Below are 20,397 nucleotides of genomic sequence, written 5' to 3'. Positions count from 1 at the left end.
CTCTGTTGACCTCATTCACCCTGGTGGAAAAAGCCCAAAGTCACTGAGGTCACAATGTATTGTCCTCCCCATTCTGCTTTCTACTCCAGCTCAACCCAGCCTCTACTCTACTGATTTCAGAGGAGCTCGGTGTGGCCCCACCATTTTTGGCATAAAGTGGCATAAAGTGGCACAGACCCTTTCATAGTGGCTTGGAAAAGGCCCACTTTAAGGTATGGGGCACGCTTAGTGAGAGAGACAGAGGGAGGGAGAGAGAAGGATCAGTTTCACTCCCGTCTGTAACCGGCTATTCCCTTCACTCTTATCAGAGTGGTCCCAGCCATACAGAAAACCACTGCTGCTGATCCAACAAAAAACTATGACTACACTGTACATCATGTATAGTACCAACACTACTACTACACTGTACATCATGTATAGTACCAACACTACTACTACACTGTACATCATGTATAGTACCAACACTACTACTACACTGTACATCATGTATAGTACCAACACTACTAATATACTGTACATCATGTATAGTACCAACACTACTACACTGTACATCATGTATAGTACCAACACTACTACTACTACACATCATGTATAGTACCAACACTACTACTGTACATCATGTATAGTACCAACACTACTACTACACTGTACATCATGTATAGTACCAACACTACTACATACTGTACATCATGTATAGCACCAACACTACTACTACACATCATGTATAGTACCAACACTACTACACTGTACATCATGTATAGTACCAACACTACTACTACACATCATGTATAGTACCAACACTACTACACTGTACATCATGTATAGCACCAACACTACTACTACACATCATGTATAGTACCAACACTACTACTACACTGTACATCATGTATAGTACCAACACTACTACTACACTGTACATCATGTATAGTACCAAAACTACTACTACATCATGTATAGTACCAACACTACTACTATACATCATGTATAGTACCAACACTACTACTACACACATCATGTATAGTACCAACACTACTACTACACTGTACATCATGTATAGTACCAACACTACTACACTGTACATCATGTATAGTACCAACACTACTACTACTGTACATCATGTATAGTACCAACACTACTACTACACATCATGTATAGTACCAACACTACTACTACTGTACATCATGTATAGTACCAACACTACTACTACACTGTACATCATGTATAGTACCAACACTACTACACTGTACATCATGTATAGCACCAACACTACTACTACACATCATGTATAGTACCAACACTACTACTACTGTACATCATGTATAGTACCAACACTACTACTACACATCATGTATAGTACCAACACTACTACACTGTACATCATGTATAGTACCAACACTACTACTACACATCATGTATAGTACCAACACTACTACTACACTGTACATCATGTATAGTACCAACACTACTACTACACTGTATCATGTATAGTACCAAAACTACTACTACACTTCATGTATAGTACCAACACTACTACTACATCATGTATAGTACCAACACTACTACTACACTGTACATCATGTATAGTACCAAAACTACTACTACACTGTACATCATGTATAGTACCAACACTACTACTACTGTACATCATGTATAGTACCAACACTACTACTACACATCATGTATAGTACCAACACTACACTATACATCATGTATAGTACCAACACTACTACTACACTGTACATCATGTATAGTACCAAACTACTACTACACTGTACATCATGTATAGTACCAACACTACTACTACACATCATCATGTATAGTACCAACACTACTACTACACTGTACATCATGTATAGTACCAACACTACTACTACACTGTACATCATGTATAGTACCAAAACTACTACTACACACATCATGTATAGTACCAACACTACTACTACACTGTACATCATGTATAGTACCAACACTACTACTACACTGTACATCATGTATAGTACCAAAACACTACTACTGTACATCATGTATAGTACCAACACTACTACTACACTGTATATCATGTATAGCACCAAAACTACTACTACACATCATGTATAGTACCAACACTACTACTACACATCATGTATAGTACCAACACTACTACTACACTGTATATCATGTATAGCACCAACACTACTACTACACATCATGTATAGTACCAACACTACTACTACACTGTATATCATGTATAGTACCAAAACTACTACTACACATCATGTATAGTACCAACACTACTACTACACTGTACATCATGTATAGCACCAACACTACTACTACACATCATGTATAGTACCAACACTACTACTATACATCATGTATAGTACCAAAACTACTACTACACTTCATGTATAGCACCAACACTACTACTACACATCATGTATAGTACCAAAACTACTACTACACTTCATGTATAGCACCAACACTACTACTACACATCATGTATAGTACCAACACTACTACTACACTTCATGTATAGCACCAACACTACTACTACACATCATGTATAGCACCAAAACTACTACTACACTTCATGTATAGTACCAAACTACTACTGTATAGTACCAACACTACTACTACTACACATCATGTATAGTACCAACACTACTACTACACTGTACATCATGTATAGTACCAAAACTACTACTACACATCATGTATAGTACCAACACTACTACTATACATCATGTATAGCACCAACACTACTACTACACTGTATATCATGTATAGCACCAACACTACTACTACACATCATGTATAGTACCAACACTACTACTACACATCATGTATAGTACCAAAACTACTACTACACATCATGTATAGTACCAACACTACTACTACACATCATGTATAGTACCAACACTACTACTACACATCATGTATAGCACCAACACTACTACTACACATCATGTATAGTACCAAAACTACTACTACACTTCATGTATAGCACCAACACTACTACTACACATCATGTATAGTACCAACACTACTACTACACTTCATGTATAGCACCAACACTACTACTCATGTATAGTACCAACACTACTACTACACTGTACATCATGTATAGTACCAACACTACTACTACACTGTACATCATGTATAGTACCAACACTACTACTACACTGTACATCATGTATAGTACCAACACTACTACTACTGTACATCATGTATAGTACCAACACTACTACTACTGTACATCATGTATAGTACCAAAACTACTACACTGTACATCATGTATAGTACCAAACTACTACTACTGTACATCATGTATAGTACCAACACTACTACTACACATCATGTATAGTACCAAAACTACTACTACACATCATGTATAGTACCAACACTACTACTATACATCATGTATAGTACCAACACTACTACTACACATCATGTATAGTACCAACACTACTACTACACATCATGTATAGTACCAAAACTACTACTACACATCATGTATAGTACCAACACTACTACTACACTGTACATCATGTATAGTACCAAAACTACTACTACACATCATGCATAGCACCAATACGACTACTACACATCATGTATAGTACCAACACTACTACTACACTGTACATCATGTATAGTACCAACACTACTACTACACTGTACATCATGTATAGTACCAACACTACTACTACACTGTACATCATGTATAGTACCAAAACTACTACACTGTACATCATGTATAGTACCAACACTACTACACTGTACATCATGTATAGTACCAAAACTACTACACTGTACATCATGTATAGTACCAAACTACTACTACTGTACATCATGTATAGCACCAACACTACTACTACACATCATGTATAGTACCAAACTACTACTACACATCATGTATAGTACCAATACTACTACTACACATCATGTATAGTACCAATACTACTACTACACATCATGTATAGTACCAACACTACTACTACACTGTACATCATGTATAGTACCAAAACTACTACTACACTGTACATCATGTATAGTACCAAAACTACTACTACACATCATGTATAGTACCAACACTACTACTACTACACATCATGTATAGTACCAACACTACTACTACACTGTACATCATGTATAGTACCAAAACTACTACTACACATCATGTATAGTACCAACACTACTACTATACATCATGTATAGCACCAACACTACTACTACACTGTACATCATGTATAGTACCAACACTACTACTACACTGTACATCATGTATAGTACCAACACTACTACTACACTGTACATCATGTATAGTACCAACACTACTACTACACTGTACATCATGTATAGTACCAACACTACTACTACACTGTACATCATGTATAGTACCAACACTACTACTACACTGTACATCATGTATAGTACCAACACTACTACTACACTGTACATCATGTATAGCACCAACACTACTACTACACTGTACATCATGTATAGTACCAACACTACTACTACACTGTACATCATGTATAGTACCAACACTACTACTACACATCATGTATAGTACCAACACTACTACACTGTACATCATGTATAGCACCAACACTACTACTACACTGTACATCATGTATAGTACCAACACTACTACTATACATCATGTATAGTACCAACACTACTACACTGTACATCATGTATAGTACCAACACTACTACTACACATCATGTATAGTACCAACACTACTACTACACTGTACATCATGTATAGCACCAACACTACTACTACACAGTATATCATGTATAGTACCAACACTACTACTACACTGTACATCATGTATAGTACCAACACTACTACTACACTGTACATCATGTATAGTACCAAAACTACTACTACACTGTACATAATGTATAGTACCAACACTACTACTACACTGTACATCATGTATAGTACCAACACTACTACTACACTGTACATCATGTATAGTACCAACACTACTACTACACTGTACATCATGTATAGTACCAACACTACTACTACACTGTACATCATGTATAGTACCAACACTACTACTACACTGTACATCATGTATAGCACCAACACTACTACTACACTGTACATCATGTATAGTACCAACACTACTACTACACTGTACATCATGTATAGTACCAAAACTACTACTACACATCATGTATCATGTATAGTACCAACACTACTACTACACTGTACATCATGTATAGTACCAACACTACTACTACACTGTACATCATGTATAGTACCAACACTACTACTACACTGTACATCATGTATAGTACCAACACTACTACTACTACTACACATCATGTATAGTACCAACACTACTACTACACTGTACATCATGTATAGTACCAACACTACTACTACACTGTACATCATGTATAGTACCAACACTACTACTACACTGTACATCATGTATAGTACCAACACTACTACTACACTGTACATCATGTATAGTACCAACACTACTACTACACTGTACATCATGTATAGTACCAACACTACTACTACTACACATCATGTATAGTACCAACACTACTACTACACTGTACATCATGTATAGTACCAACACTACTACTACACTGTACATCATGTATAGTACCAACACTACTACTACACATCATGTATAGTACCAACACTACTACACTGTACATCATGTATAGTACCAACACTACTACTACACTGTACATCATGTATAGTACCAACACTACTACTACACTGTACATCATGTATAGTACCAACACTACTACTACACTGTACATCATGTATAGTACCAACACTACTACTACACTGTACATCATGTATAGTACCAACACTACTACTACACTGTACATCATGTATAGTACCAACACTACTACTACACTGTACATCATGTATAGTACCAACACTACTACTACACTGTACATCATGTATAGTACCAACACTACTACTACACTGTACATCATGTATAGTACCAACACTACTACTACACTGTACATCATGTATAGTACCAACACTACTACTACACTGTACATCATGTATAGTACCAACACTACTACTACACTGTACATCATGTATAGTACCACTACTACTATACATCATGTATAGTACCAACACTACTACTACACTGTACATCATGTATAGTACCAACACTACTACTACACTGTACATCATGTATAGTACCAACACTACTACTACACTGTACATCATGTATAGTACCAAACTACTACTACACATCATGTATAGTACCAACACTACTACTACACTGTACATCATGTATAGTACCAACACTACTACTACACTGTTCATCATGTATAGTACCAACACTACTACTACACTGTACATCATGTATAGTACCAACACTACTACTACACTGTACATCATGTATAGTACCAACACTACTACTACACTGTACATCATGTATAGTACCAAAACTACTACTACACATCATGTATAGTACCAACACTACTACTACACTGTATAGTACATCATGTATAGTACCAACACTACTACTACACATCATGTATAGTACCAACACTACTACTACTACACATCATGTATAGTACCAACACTACTACTACTACACATCATGTATAGTACCAACACTACTACTACACTGTACATCATGTATAGTACCAACACTACTACTACACTGTACATCATGTATAGTACCAACACTACTACTACACTGTACATCATGTATAGTACCAACACTACTACTACACATCATGTATAGTACCAACACTACTACTACACTGTACATCATGTATAGTACCAACACTACTACTACACTGTACATCATGTATAGTACCAACACTACTACTACACTGTACATCATGTATAGTACCAACACTACTACTACACATCATGTATAGTACCAACACTACTACTACACTGTACATCATGTATAGTACCAACACTACTACTACACTGTACATCATGTATAGTACCAACACTACTACTACACTGTACATCATGTATAGTACCATCACTACTACTACACTGTACATCATGTATAGCACCAACACTACTACTACACATCATGTATAGCACCAACACTACTACTACACTGTACATCATGTATAGTACCAACACTACTACTACACTGTACATCATGTATAGCACCAACACTACTACTACACTGTACATCATGTATAGTACCAACACTACTACTACACTGTACATCATGTATAGCACCAACACTACTACTATACTGTACATCATGTATAGTACCAACACTACTACTACACTGTACATCATGTATAGTACCAACACTACTACACTGTACATCATGTATAGTACCAACACTACTACACTGTACATCATGTATAGCACCAACACTACTACTACACTGTACATCATGTATAGTACCAACACTACTACTACACTGTACATCATGTATAGTACCAACACTACTACACTGTACATCATGTATAGTACCAACACTACTACTACACATCATGTATAGTACCAACACTACTACTACACATCATGTATAGTACCAACACTACTACTACACATCATGTATAGTACCAACACTACTACTACACATCATGTATAGTACCAACACTACTACTAGACTGTACATCATGTATAGTACCAACACTACTACTACACTGTACATCATGTATAGTACCAACGCTACTACTACACTGTACATCATGTATAGTACCAACACTACTACACTGTACATCATGTATAGTACCAACACTACTACTACACTGTACATCATGTATAGTACCAACACTACTACTACACTGTACATCATGTATAGTACCAACACTACTACTACACTGTACATCATGTATAGTACCAACACTACTACTACACATCATGTATAGTACCAACACTACTACTACACATCATGTATAGTACCAACACTACTACTACACTGTACATCATGTATAGTACCATGTATAGTATAGTACCAACACTACTACTACACTGTACATCATGTATAGTACCAACACTACTACTACACTGTACATCATGTATAGTACCAACACTACTACTACACTGTACATCATGTATAGTACCAACACTACTACTACACTGTACATCATGTATAGTACCAACACTACTACTACACATCATGTATAGTACCAACACTACATCACTGTATCATGTATAGTACCAACACTACTACTACACTGTACATCATGTATAGTACCAACACTACTACTACACTGTACATCATGTATAGTACCAACACTACTACTACTGTACATCATGTATAGTACCAACACTACTACACTGTACATCATGTATAGTACCAACACTACTACACTGTACATCATGTATAGTACCAACACTACTACACTGTACATCATGTATAGTACCAACGCTACTACTACACTGTACATCATGTATAGCACCAACACTACTACACTGTACATAATGTATAGTACCAACACTACTACTACACATCATGTATAGTACCAACACTACTACACTGTACATCATGTATAGTACCAACACTACTACTACACATCATGTATAGTACCAACACTACTACTACACATCATGTATAGTACCAACACTACTACACTGTACATCATGTATAGTACCAACACTACTACTACACATCATGTATAGTACCAACACTACTACTACACATCATGTATAGTACCAACACTACTACTACACATCATGTATAGTACCAACACTACTACTGTACATCATGTATAGTACCAACACTCATGTATAGTACCAACACTACTACTACACATCATGTATAGTACCAACACTACTACTACACTGTACATCATGTATAGTACCAACACTACTACTACACTGTACATCATGTATAGTACCAACACTACTACTACACTGTACATCATGTATAGTACCAACACTACTACTACACTGTACATCATGTATAGTACCAACACTACTACTACACATCATGTATAGTACCAACACTACTACTACACTGTACATCATGTATAGTACCAACACTACTACTACACATGTATAGTACATCTACTATACATCATGTATAGTACCAACACTACTACTACACTGTACATCATGTATAGTACCAACACTACTACTACTGTACATCATGTATAGTACCAACACTACTACTACACATCATGTATAGTACCAACACTACTACTACACATCATGTATAGCACCAACACTACTACTACACATCATGTATAGTACCAACACTACTACTACACTGTACATCATGTATAGTACCAACGCTACTACTACACTGTACATCATGTATAGCACCAACACTACTACACTGTACATAATGTATAGTACCAACACTACTACTACACATCATGTATAGTACCAACACTACTACACTGTACATCATGTATAGTACCAACACTACTACACTGTACATCATGTATAGTACCAACACTACTACTACACATCATGTATAGTACCAACACTACTACTACACATCATGTATAGTACCAACACTACTACTACACTGTATATCATGTATAGTACCAACACTACTACTACACATCATGTATAGTACCAACACTACTACTACACATCATGTATAGTACCAACACTACTACTACACTGTACATCATGTATAGTACCAACACTACTACTACACTGTACATCATGTATAGTACCAACACTACTACTACACTGTACATCATGTATAGTACCAACACTACTACTACTGTACATCATGTATAGTACCAACACTACTACACTGTACATCATGTATAGTACCAACACTACTACTACTACTGTACATCATGTATAGTACCAACACTACTACTACACTGTACATCATGTATAGTACCAACACTACTACTACACATCATGTATAGTACCAACACTACTACTACATCATGTATAGTACCAACACTACTACTACACTGTACATCATGTATAGTACCAACACTACTACTACACATCATGTATAGTACCAACACTACTACTACACATCATGTATAGTACCAACACTACTACTACACTGTACATCATGTATAGTACCAACACTACTACTACACATCATGCATAGCACCAACACTACTACTACACTGTACATCATGTATAGTACCAACACTACTACTACACATCATGTATAGTACCATCACTACTACTACACTGTACATCATGTATAGTACCAACACTACTACTACACATCATGTATAGTACCATCACTACTACTACACATCATGTATAGTACCATCACTACTACTACACTGTACATCATGTATAGCACCAACACTACTACTACACTGTACATCATGTATAGTACCAACACTACTACTACACACATCATGTATAGTACCAACACACTACTACTACATCATGTATAGTACCAACACTACTACTACACTGTACATCATGTATAGTACCAACACTACTACTACACATGTATAGTACCAACACTACTACTATACATCATGTATAGTACCAACACTACTACTACACTGTACATCATGTATAGTACCAACACTACTACACTGTACATCATGTATAGTACCAAACTACTACTACACATCATGCATAGCACCAACACTACTACTACACATCATGTATAGTACCAACACTACTACTACACTGTACATCATGTATAGTACCAACACTACTACACTGTACATCATGTATAGTACCAACACTACTACTACACTGTACATCATGTATAGTACCAACACTACTACTACACTGTACATCATGTATAGTACCAACACTACTACTACACTGTACATCATGTATAGTACCAACACTACTACACTGTACATCATGTATAGTACCAACACTACTACACACATCATGTATAGTACCAACACTACTACTACTATACATCATGTATAGTACCAAAACTACTACTACACATCATGTATAGTACCAACACTACTACTACACTGTACATCATGTATAGTACCAAAACTACTACTACACATCATGCATAGCACCAATACGACTACTACACATCATGTATAGTACCAACACTACTACTACACTGTACATCATGTATAGTACCAAAACTACTACTACACTGTACATCATGTATAGTACCAAAACTACTACTACACATCATGTATAGTACCAACACTACTACACTGTACATCATGTATAGTACCAACACTACTACTACTGTACATCATGTATAGTACCAACACTACTACTACACTGTACATCATGTATAGTACCAACACTACTACTACTGTACATCATGTATAGTACCAACACTACTACTACACATCATGTATAGTACCAACACTACTACTACACATGTATAGTACCAACACTACTACTACACTGTACATCATGTATAGTACCAACACTACTACACTGTACATCATGTATAGTACCAACACTACTACTACACATGTACCAACACTACTACTATGTACATCATGTATAGTACCAACACTACTACTACACATGTATAGTAACATACACTATACATCATGTATAGTACCAAAACTACTACTACACTGTACATCATGTATAGTACCAACACTACTACTACACTGTACATCATGTATAGTACCAACACTACTACTACACTGTACATCATGTATAGTACCAACACTACTACTACACTGTACATCATGTATAGTACCAACACTACTACACTGTACATCATGTATAGTACCAACACTACTACACTGTACATCATGTATAGTACCAACACTACTACTACACTGTACATCATGTATAGTACCAAAACTACTACTACACATCATGTATAGTACCAATACTACTACTACACATCATGTATAGTACCAACACTACTACTACACTGTACATCATGTATAGTACCAACACTACTACACTGTACATCATGTATAGCACCAACACTACTACTACACTGTACATCATGTATAGTACCAACACTACTACTATACATCATGTATAGTACCAACACTACTACTACACTGTACATCATGTATAGTACCAACACTACTACTACACTGTACATCATGTATAGTACCAACACTACTACTACACTGTACATCATGTATAGTACCAACACTACTACTACACTGTACATCATGTATAGTACCAACACTACTACTACTACACATCATGTATAGTACCAACACTACTACTACACTGCACATCATGTATAGTACCAACACTACTACTACACTGTACATCATGTATAGTACCAACGCTACTACTACTACACATCATGCATAGCACCAATACGACTACTACACATCATGTATAGTACCAACACTACTACTACACTGTACATCATGTATAGTACCAACACTACTACTACACATCATGTATAGTACCAAAACTACTACTACACATCATGTATAGTACCAACACTACTACTATACATCATGTATAGTACCAACACTACTACTACACTGTACATCATGTATAGTACCAACACTACTACTACACATCATGTATAGTACCAACACTACTACTACACATCATGTATAGTACCATCACTACTACTACACTGTACATCATGTATAGCACCAACACTACTACTACACATCATGTATAGTACCAACACTACTACTACACATCATGTATAGTACCAACACTACTACTACACTGTACATCATGTATAGTACCAAAACTACTACTACACATCATGCATAGCACCAATACGACTACTACATCATGTATAGTACCAACACTACTACTACACTGTACATCATGTATAGTACCAACACTACTACTACACTGTACATCATGTATAGTACCAAAACTACTACTACACATCATGTATAGTACCAACACTACTACTATACATCATGTATAGTACCAACACTACTACTACACTGTACATCATGTGTATAGTACCAACACTACTACTACACTGTACATCATGTATAGTACCAACACTACTACTACACTGTACATCATGTATAGTACCAACACTACTACTACACTGTACATCATGTATAGTACCAACACTACTACTACACTGTACATCATGTATAGTACCAACACTACTACTACACTGTACATCATGTATAGTACCAACACTACTACTACACTGTACATCATGTATAGTACCAACACTACTACTACTACTACACATCATGTATAGTACCAACACTACTACTACACTGTACATCATGTATAGTACCAACACTACTACTACACTGTACATCATGTATAGTACCAACACTACTACTACTGTACATCATGTATAGTACCAACACTACTACTACACTGTACATCATGTATAGTACCAACACTACTACTACACATCATGTATAGTACCAACACTACTACTACACTGTACATCATGTATAGTACCAACACTACTACTACACTGTACATCATGTATAGTACCAACACTACTACTACTACATCATGTATAGTACCAACACTACTACTACACTGTACATCATGTATAGTACCAACACTACTACACTGTACATCATGTATAGTACCAACACTACTACACTGTACATCATGTATAGTACCAACACTACTACACTGTACATCATGTATAGTACCAACACTACTACTACACTGTACATCATGTATAGTACCAACACTACTACTACACATCATGTATAGTACCAACACTACTACTACACTGTACATCATGTATAGTACCAACACTACTACTACACTGTACATCATGTATAGTACCAACACTACTACTACTACATCATGTATAGTACCAACACTACTACTACACTGTACATCATGTATAGTACCAACACTACAACTACACTGTACATCATGTATAGTACCAACACTACTACTACACTGTACATCATGTATAGTACCAACACTACTACTACACTGTACATCATGTATAGTACCAACACTACTACTACTACACATCATGTATAGTACCAACACTACTACTACTACACATCATGTATAGTACCAACACTACTACTACACTGTACATCATGTATAGTACCAACACTACTACTACACTGTACATCATGTATAGCACCAACACTACTAACTTATCAGAATTAATGTAACCTGTCAGCCTTGTTGTAAAAAAACATAATTTAAGACAAGAGAGGGATAGGAAAAAAGAGGAAGAGAGTGAGAGAGAGTGAGGGAGAGAGAGAAAGAAAGAGAGAGGAAGAGAGATGGAGGAAGAGAGAGGGAGAGAGAGGGGGAGAGGGAGGGGGAAGAAATAGTGAGTGCATTAAGGTCAGAGGGGTAAGTGAGGTCAGAGATTGTGGGCCTGTGCATGGCCTTTGTTCAGAGATGAGGAGAGAAGGGCATTGTGGGATATGGGTGTTCTTTTGTGAGAGACTGAGGCAGTCTCCCAGTGCCAGCCTACCACTGATCTCCCCTCTGGCACAAACCATCTGACTGTGTGTTACTGTGTGTGTCTCTCTCACTCTCTCTGTGTGTGCATGAGTTTCAATGTGTGTGAGAGACAGAGTGTGGATGTGTGCCCGCATCTTCCCACAGTAACAGCGCAGCATGGCCGTCAGGGCTGAGACAGAGGAGCTAATCTCTCTGTATCTCTGTATCCTCAGACACAAAGCCAAGAGGGATGTGTCACTGCTGGGATGACTGGGCTCGAACACAGCATCCATTTAACAGGGATTATCTATTCAACAGAGTTATCTATTAGATATCTGTTATTCTGACTGACTATGTAGGGCTGCCAGCCTCGCTGCCTCTCGTGCCACATGCCAACCAGCCCGATGAGGAGCGGCATGAAATGACTGGCACCGTGCAAAGCTGGCAGCCTAGGCCTCTCTGTCAAACTCCCGGTCTCTGGGTGGGTCTCTGGGCGGGACCTGTGTGTAAGGGTATAACCCTGTGTCGGTGAGTACTCTCTGATCATGCCAACCTGCTCCAGGTGAGTCTATATGTGAAGAAATGCCTAGGGGTCGTAAATCTCCAGACTCTCCTCCCGCTTGGCCTTGGGGTCGTAAATCTTCAGACTCTCCTCCCACTTCAACAGTGGCGTTTGTGGACTTTCACAGTGTTAGGTTCTAATTTTCAGAGTAAATAACTCAGACACTAGAGAAGCTTTAACCAAGTTTAATTCTTCCCGAAGGGTCGACACAGCTGTATTCAGACGAAAGACATGACTTCCCGCGTGGTGGTATTCACACCCCACTTTGGGTGGAGTCTCCTCTTTATCTCTAAACATTGCATCCTTCTTGCTAAGCAGGGAACTAAGTGATATGAGCCTTCAACAGTTTCTCCCCTTATCAGTACTGTCACATGCAATCGTTTTCCCTGCACTCAGCACATTCCAAGCTTAGTTGTCTTACGACAGAGAACCATTCACTTCTCACTCTTTTATATACTAGGAGTCTGATCTATCATGTCTTTAATATCTCAATGTTCAAAGTTTACCCCGAATCCAACAACAGAAACCCAACACTAATGGCCCCTTCCTTTCAGCTAGCAACCCAAGCTGCCATGTTAAAACAGCTTCACTGACCATCCTGTAAATATAGCTGCTCATTCACAGTCCCTTTAGAGATGTCAGAGAGAGATGTCAGAGAGGGAGAGAGAGAGAGGTCCCCTGGAGCAAAGATATGGCAGGGAAAGAGAGAGTAGCTAGAGCGAGATAAAGAGAGGGAAGGGAATAAAAGTTACAATGTGAAAGACAGAAAGGGAAGGATGTAGAGTGTTTTGTGTGTGCTGTTGTCCCTAGGGAGGCTTGTATACAGCAGCATAATGAGATTGTATTGCTCATGCATGGTGGGCTGTGGTTGGATGTGATGGGGAGTGGAATGGAGCTGACTGGGTGTCTCTTTGCAGTGACGCAGACTGGGCATCTGTCCTGCTTCATGTACAGGGTCCCTGGTGGCTGAAGCACTCACATGTACAGCTCAGGATTGGCACATAAATGCACACAGGGTAAGACACACAAATGAACATAGACACATGTAAGTACGCACACGCACACCCACCCACACACGCACCCACACACACACACGCGCATACAGCCATGTAGGTCAAATAGGCTGTCTCTGCAGGTAACCGGCTGGTAAGTGCTCAGATTAAACACAGTACACACCAAAGATATCCCTGACTTCTTCCCCCACTCCTGGTCGAACAGCTGTTAGTGCTTCAGCCAGGCTGGGTGGATGGATGCTGGGTAATTGGGTCTGCTTTGTGGTTGGCCCCCTCTCAGCTGATCACAAAGCCGGAAATCTACATTAGCTCAAAGTCCCGATAAGTCTACAGTACAAAGGTAGAGCACTATAATATAGGGAATGGAGCTGTTTGAAGACATATCATGGCTTTAAGCCATTTCTATGTGTCTGTGTCAGTTTATTATCTCTGTTTAGTCTTTATATTCTCTGTGGTTGACTCTTGGGGGGAAACATTGGAGTGGACTTCCAGGAACGATTCCCCTGGGAGAGAGCGCCAGCTCTCTTGGACGTCATCCAGTTCCCGTACATACCACGGCTCCTCAAAGACCCGGGGGATTCTTCAGCGGTGCAGACCAGGGCATAATTCATAAAAGCAAACAGAGGCGGAAGACAGAGCATTGCTGATCATCCAGTCCCAGCTGGAGGCTATCTAACGCTGTGCTCAACTCAATACAAGAGGATCAATACCAACAGGACAGTACAGTTTACTTTACGGTGACAGACAGCAATGTTAGAATATGCGCTCGGCAGTCGGCATACCGATGGCATGACATTCCACTTCTGAGACAGTGACCTCATGGCGAGCCATGGCAAATTCCATTATCCCTCTAGAACAAACCAAATGGAACTCAGGACTACTTTGTAATGAGAGACACGAATCCATGCGGTCACTGGAAACCACCGGCAGGGACAGACCTAACTCCATGCTTTAATGATCAAGCAAACGTAATGCTCAGGTTAACTGCTACTTCTCCTCAGTGGTCGTGCCATTGTAACCCCTAGGGGTTAGGGAAGGTGACAGAGGGATGTGGAGAGGGTTGTGGCCCCTCTGAGGAGCGTTACTTGTGGCCCCCGGCAGCCGGCCCTGGTCCAGAGGGGTGTTCGGCCGAGCGGAATCCCGGAACTCGGGTCGGAGCGCTATTGTCGTCAATCCATCGATTACAGAGGAAACCAAGCTGACAGCACCCCCACGCTCCAACGAGCACAGAGACACACACTGCATCATGGCAAGAAAAACACACACACTCAACAAAAAATACCAGAGGTGCTTCCACACAAATGGAATGTTTCCATGTAACAGAATCAGCATTCTACTTGCATCCAAACCATCCTCCTTCACCGGAGTCACTTATTCCTTAATGGAAACCTTATGGTGGTTTGATTCAGTCTGGTGACGATGTGTGTTTCAATCAGTTTCCATTCACAGTTTATCAAAGGGAGGAACACGGTGAGGCTGGGTAATCTTGATGAACACGATATCCTCTGTGTTATAGAGAACAGGCTCTTATCCTGACATCAAAACCTGGAGCTTCTCAGAACCTCTGACTCCTTTAGAGGAAATGAAAATGGAGCTCTCTCATCCCAGGCTAGGTCAATAGCATGCACGTAGGAATGCAAACACCCGCGCACACACACACACACACACACACACACACACATGCACACACACCTGCAAACACACATACACACACCTGCACACACACACCTGCAAACCCACACACACACACGTGCAAACCCACACACACACAGACACATACCAAGGGCTAAGTCATTACACATGAACAAGTCAACTCTGACCCCCAAGCATTCCATACTTTCATATTTCACAGCGACACTCTCTCTTTTCCTCTCGCTGTTTAAGCTCCATCCGTCAACCACAAGTCCAAGACTGGAGAGCAGTAGGTGACCAATGGCTGTGCAGGTCTGAAGAGATGACCTCAGGGCTGTCTACTGCCTCCTCCAGGTCATTCATGTAGGGCGTCTGTTAGAGTTGGAGACGTTGTGATTTGGTGTGCACCAAGGCACTGTTCTAGCATCACTACTTTTTGACCTCAACATGCGGTCACACAAAAAGGTCATCAATCATGCAGAAAGACCATCACATTGGATCAGCTAAATGCCTTGTCTAATACACAAACAACTATCTAGATGTGGAAAGGGCAAGGCACTTGGCAGACTCTTTATCCCTATGAGGACACCAGTGTGGGTTGCTGTGGTCCCCATTAGGGCCACCACTGAGCATGTGCTAAAATGCATGTCTGCCCTACCCTGATGGCTCTCCTGGCACTGTTCAATGTGCTAATTTGTTTCACAAACCAAGTTCATTTGTGGCCTAATTATACGTGAGACATTCTCTCTCGCTCTCTCTCTCTCTCTCTCTGAAGGGAGTCGTGGGTGTATGGAGTGCCTGCCGCCAGCCTCGCTGCCTCTCTGCCCCTCGTGCCACATGCCAACTAGCCCCAGATGTGTAGCTGCATGAAATGACTGGCACCGTGCCAAGCTGGCAGCCTAGGCCTCTCTGTCAAACTCCCGGCTTCTGGGTGGGTCTCTGGGCGGATCTCTGGGCGGGTCCTGTGTGTAATGGTATAACCCTGTGTGGGCGAGTGTTCTCTGAACTGTTATATCCACCATGTAAACAGAGCTTTACAGGGCCTTGTAATATACTTTTATGTATTGAAATGTAATTCCACGCAGTAAACAACACACCATACTATAGGATGCAGTCATTGGACCTAGTTCAATAACACCAGGCCAGATAGGAGCAGCAGTGCTAGCCATGGACCCACCAACAGTTATGCCCTGCCTGTGTTAAAGGTGATTACCCACAGTGAGAGCTGGCCTTTACCAATGCAGGGAGACAGTTACAAGGTTATAAGTAGGGCAGGAACAAGTGGAAACACCAAGCTCCCTGTTAGGGAAGAAAGCAATCGGGCCTGAATATGAGTCGCAAAAAAGAGGAAATCGATAATGCAATGTATTCGTGGGGGACCCATGCATATCCACGAGCACACGCACACACATGCGAGCACACACACACACACACACAAACACATTTATCCGCAGTACCCTTAATGAGCTCGGGAGTTGAGGGCCTTCCCTCCTTCATTGTGGGTGACTCTTGAAACTCTCATACTAGAGCAGGTCTGCAGTGTGTAGACTAGCCTTGTAAACACAGCCAGCCAATAAGTGTTACCCTGGATGCTCCCCAGAGGTACTTGGTCCACACCAGCCGGCCCATCCATCCCAGGGGCTCCCAAAATGCAAGGACGCAATACCAGAGAGGATTATAGTACCAGCCACTGTCACCACTGGTTTACCACAGAGCACCCCAAGCCCTCGTCCCCAAGCTCAATTGCTACCGTATATAGAAAGCCATCTGGGGATAAAATTACTGACATTGAATTCAGTGAGGCAGGAAAGCTTTAGGCTATTTCAGTTATAGAGTGCCCTAAAATACTAATTGTCATTGTAGGTTTCTGTAAAAGTGTGTTAAATATCTAGGTGGAGTAGTTGCCTAATATGGAAACCTTAATATAGGCTGAATGCCAAGCTTGTAAACTTTTTACATTGCCTGGCCAACATGCCTTGCTTATATTTTACAACTCAGTTGTTCGTCATATCATAGAAATAATTAAAATGTGTAAATGGCCGGGGCACTTTAAAGGAGCCGAGGGATTATTAAGTCATCATTGGCCAGTTTTCCTCCACGTCTAGTTTTCCCTGACCACAGAACCTGACCAGGAAAACTCCTGGTCCTAATGGGGTATGGATGTGGTAGTACAATAACCTTTAGATGACTGGCTAGGTAGTCTGTCCTTGCTGTCATTCTGATCTGGCCCTGCTCTCCCTCCGTAGAGACTAAACTCCAGGCCGATGTTCCCTCTAAGCTGCGAGCGTTCACGGTCACACAGCTCCCCCAGAAACAAATATAGCCCACAGAGAGAAGCACTCAACAATCGCAATCGACTGGTCGATCTCCAAGCAGGGCTGTGGCGGACACAGAATTTTGTCAGCCAGTGAAATGTCAAGAAAATAACTGTCGGTCTCACAGTAATGGACCGTTCATGAACAAACACATTTAGCATCTCCTGGCTTCCACACACTGCCTACAAGACACGGATGCAGACCTTTGCAACATCTACATTTGAAAAAGTCTAATAAATGTAATATAGCCTACACCTTCACAATAAATCCATTATTTACTTTAGACAGGTCTAAAGAAACATGATATGAAGAAAATGTAGTCTATTTCAGAATAACAGAATACCATACTCTGAGTTGTCCTTATGTTAGATACTGATCTGGCTATGCCATATGGCTGTGGGCTACACTAGTTCATTTAGCTGACAAGATTTGCTTAGAATTTCGTGGCATTATTTTATAGAATGAAGAATACAATTGAATACAATTGCAACAGCGCGCTTCCTTATCCAATTCCGAGGTGCATATTGAAGATATTGGAACTGTCCACATTTACTTTTCGTCAGCCAACAAGATGAGTAGGCCTAACGAACAGCAAGAGCACTAGCCTATGTCAATCTACTCTCCCCCATAGTACACATTTGACCTATTCTATTCTGTGCAAGAAATAAATATTCCAAACATAGTCTGG

General features: G+C 39.7%; 1 protein-coding gene across 3 annotated transcripts in view; it reads right to left on the bottom strand.

Annotated features, from left to right (window-relative positions):
* Positions 1 to 20,397, bottom strand: part of si:dkey-97m3.1 (fatty acyl-CoA reductase 1) — a 69,045-nt gene that overhangs the window by 16,799 nt on the left and 31,849 nt on the right. The gene's annotated exons all lie outside the window — the stretch shown is intronic.

The sequence above is a fragment of the Oncorhynchus tshawytscha genome, linkage group LG15, assembly GCF_018296145.1.
Source record: "Oncorhynchus tshawytscha isolate Ot180627B linkage group LG15, Otsh_v2.0, whole genome shotgun sequence".
NCBI lineage: Eukaryota > Metazoa > Chordata > Actinopteri > Salmoniformes > Salmonidae > Oncorhynchus > Oncorhynchus tshawytscha.
The sequence above is the reverse complement of the archived record's forward strand: the minus strand, read 5'-3'. Positions and strand labels throughout refer to the sequence as shown.